The sequence below is a fragment of the Hirundo rustica genome, chromosome 3 (genome assembly GCF_015227805.2).
Source record: "Hirundo rustica isolate bHirRus1 chromosome 3, bHirRus1.pri.v3, whole genome shotgun sequence".
Classification (NCBI taxonomy): domain Eukaryota; kingdom Metazoa; phylum Chordata; class Aves; order Passeriformes; family Hirundinidae; genus Hirundo; species Hirundo rustica.
Window position 1 is genome coordinate 33,904,213 of NC_053452.1, and position 3,818 is coordinate 33,908,030.

The 3,818-nt window shown below is 44.4% G+C and overlaps 1 long non-coding RNA gene across 1 annotated transcript; it reads right to left on the reverse strand.

Moving 5' to 3' along the window:
* Positions 1-365: 365 nt before the first annotated feature.
* LOC120750732 (uncharacterized) lies at positions 366-2,039 on the reverse strand. The gene is made up of 3 exons (XR_005700128.2): positions 2,010-2,039; positions 1,414-1,473; positions 366-567 (listed from the first exon to the last, which is right to left on the reverse strand). It is a non-coding gene; the product is annotated as an uncharacterized LOC120750732 (long non-coding RNA).
* Positions 2,040-3,818: the final 1,779 nt, after the last annotated feature.

The window sequence follows — 3,818 nt, forward strand, 5'->3', positions numbered from 1 at the left end:
CCTCAGGTTTGCAGCTGTGTCCAAGGTGAAAGCAGCCTGCGGGGCCCCTCCACTACAGCCAGAGCAGCTTGTCAGGTGCTTAAGGTGCTCATCACTAAGGGCAGCATTTGGCCTCCCGTCATCTGTTTAGAATTTTCTTTTTTTCTTCCTTCTTCTCCTCTCTCTTTTTCCTTTTTTTTTTTTTTTTTTTTTTTTTTTGGTGCCTTTGATATTCATGTCTATTTTACCAGTAAACCTGTATTCTCACAATAATCTACATGTTGCCTAAAAGAAATCGCACATTGTCTCAGATCAGGAACCCAGCAGTGAAGAGTAAGAACCTCCATCATCCCCCCTCTTCCCATTCTGTCCTCTCTTACCCAGGGACGTTTTGATGCCACAGGATAAAAATAAATAAAAGCAAGTACTTCCACTTCCTTGGAGCAGAGCTGATATGGCAGTAGCTCACTGGATGAGAGCAGCTCAGACCTGAAACGCTTTCTTCTCTGTTGGGATCACAGCTTGAGCGTAGGCTTGTTGTGTCGGAATGGGCCTACTGTACCCAAACATCTGAGCTTTCTCCAGCTCCTAGAGGAACATTTTATACTCATTATACATGCAGCAGAATTTCAAAATATGTCCCTGAGACCAGAATGCAGGAGGAGGACATTAAAGGTTAGAAGGTAGTAGGGGAAGAGCAAAAGGAGTGAGTAATCCAGAATTGCCTGATAACCCTTTGAGTCTTAGCCAGAATTAACCGTATCAAGATGTTGTGAAAAGGGGAGATGCATTACTTGATGTGCTGCTAACAAAGAGAGGTTTTTATTGCTTTAGGTACCTTCTAGAAGTAAAAAGCAAAGGATCAGCTCCACATCCCAGGTTTCAAAATGTTATGATCTAAGCACAGGATTCATCACTGCCACCACTAAGAGATCATACATCCTGGAGTGTCATGAGCCATCCATGATTTGTGTCATTGCAGAGGATGATAAATCACTGCTAAAGACATAACAAGCAGCATCATCGCTGCAACACAATAGATCATGATGCATCAAGATCTTTGCTGGAATATTATTTACAGTTAGCAGGGGCTTGGAATGGCAAAGCAGAAGCTGATATTAATCTTCCCTGCATTGTGCCTTTGTGCAAGCTAAGGGCCCTCCCTGCCCTGGGAAAAATGGGATCTGTAACACTCACTGATGCAATAGCCACTGATTGCATACAATGGGGCTGAGAGGGATTTTATATATAATCGTGTGTATATATATATTTATGGAGAAAAGGAGCGACAGCACAAGCAAGTTAAGTCCCATTTTTCAAAGCTTATGCTGTTCAGAACCCATCTGTAAATGCAGACGTGTTGAGGTCTCTGTTCCTTGCAGTAACCTTGGGGAGAAAATTTAGTCATAATGCTTGAACAGACAAGTGACTTACTTGTTTTGAAGAAAGCTCCAAAGGTCTGGAAAAGTCTTAGGAGTTCTTCCAGCTCTCACCCTATTCAGCACATGCAAAAACTTAAACAAATTAAGCTTTATTCCCCAAACTACTTTGGGAATCATTTTAAGGGAGGTACTGAAACACTGCTGGCACAATTAATGTTGGGGGAGGGGGGGTTGCCTTAAAGATAAAATTATTCAAAAATCCCAAAAACCCCAAAACCCCCCCAAACCCAGACAATCAAAACTTGTGAAATTTACTACCAGCTATTTTTATAGGAGACTCTCTGGAAACAGACTCTCACTCTGTCAATCCAGTCAAGTGTTTCTGAGGCACTGGGGACTGTGAGTTATTTCTCTTTCTTATGCAGGACATTGCTGATTTAGGTCACATCAACAGGACTAACAGTTCCATTTAAAGAAATGCTGATATGGATAGAAAGTTGTGCTTTTTAAAAAAAGGATACTTCCTGCTGGAAGGAAATCTGCATTTCCAAGCTGTTGATGACCTTTTTGACAGAAAAAAGAAAAAAAAGAAAAAAAAAAAAAAAAATCTGCAGCGCTTTACAAGAGTCTGCCCAACTCCAGCCTTACTCTGTCAGTGGAGGAATATTATCCCTCTTCTGCCATCCTAAAGACAAAAGACACAAGTAAAGTGCCTTTCAGTTTTATATCAGTTACTCATCCTGTGTTTGCTTCATGATGTGAAGCTGAACCCTCCCACAGACATTAATTGAGTTAAATCATTGCCAGAACCTTTTAGGTTCCCTCTTGCACACCCTTCAATGTGTGCATCTCTGATGAGGCATGTGAGCAGAGATGTGCTCCCAGGACGTCTGGGCAGCAAGCCACCTACCTGTGGGCTCCAAATATTTCCATGAACTATATTTCACTTGAACATTTCTTTCCTGTTTAGACTATTATCAAAATTGGGGAGGGGAATAGGGAGGAGCCATGAGCAATTTACTGGAATATATACAGGCATTCCCCAGATTTCCCATCCTCCTCCTTAATTGGATATTATCCCTCATTAATGACTCTCTGAGAGCCTGTAGAGTACTAATTGTCTGCAGTTCCTCTCTCTGTCCCTCCCCTCTCTCCTCATAGAGATTAGTCTTTTGTTCAAGTTCATGAAGTTTAATTTCTGTTCCTCTCACTGAGATGGGCAGCACATCCAACCTTTGTTCCACCAGAGCCCTCAGAACCTGGTGTCACCTCCCTGGGATGTTGTCTTAGGATAAGGGGAAACCCAAAACCTCCTTCCGCTCCATTATGAGTCACCAGAGCTCAGCTACCCCAGTGCCCTCACTGCAGTCCGGCACAGCTGTGACCCGTTGCCACCTTGCGCACCCACCATATTCCTGTTTGGCATCTTGGGCAGGTCAAAAGAAGCCTCCAGAAGGAAAGTCAGAAATTATCTAAGCCTTTCAAAAGAAAGCAAAGGCTGGGTGAACATTTGCAGCGTGTCACCTCCATTTATCTTTTGAGGGGCTTGTGTTCTTTCAAAGCGAAACAGCTAATCCCAGAAGAACAAATAAACAAACAAACAAAACTTAATTTAAGTGCCTATTAATCAAGGACTGATGTGAAAAACAAATGGTTTTGAACGGCTGAATTACTTTGCATTAACAGCTGCCTTGGTAAAATTTTGGCTGGTTTTTTGGCATTTTTCTGACTGGTATCTTGCTAGGATATTTTAGGTCCATATATTTAAAGGATGAAAGCCAGTAAGCCTTCTCCTGGCACTAACAAATCCCCTGACGTTATTTTGGGTGTGATAGCCTGTTTTGACTTACAGTCTACTTGGTCAGGGCCAGGGCCAGGCCATTCCTGCCGTTGTCCCCCTCGTTGCTCTGGAGATGCTGGTCCCTCAGGCTCGTCCTTGTTAGTCTGCAACGCTGCCGGGAGCCATCGGGCTGTGACCCTAGAGCCCAGCAGAGCCCCGCCAGGTCCGGCCATTCCCGCAGCCCAGTCCCGGCATTGCAGGCACTCAGGGAAATGGGTGTCCTTTCTCTTAGACCTTATTTGGGATTTCTGCCATGCCTGTGAAGCACAACCTTCCTGTCCCAGTTGCTTTTGTGACAGGAATACTGAAGCCGAAGCCTGGGCTGTGTGGGGAGGCAGGGGGACTTTTGCTGGTGTTTTCAGCAGAGTTAAAGTGGCACTGCCTGCTTTCTGCTGTCCTGGGCACCTGCTAGCAGGAATCACAGGTACACTGCCCATGCTTACTTTTTCCCCTCTCCTGTAACTCCTGCAGCCTGCAGCCAGCACAGAGTGATACAGACCTTGGCAATTCACAGGGAGTCTGCCTCTGTCTTTTAACCACTGCTACACAGGAAAGCCTCCCTTTCCAACGAGCATCAGATGACTTGAAGGCAATTCTTCAGGAAGACCTTCTATAAC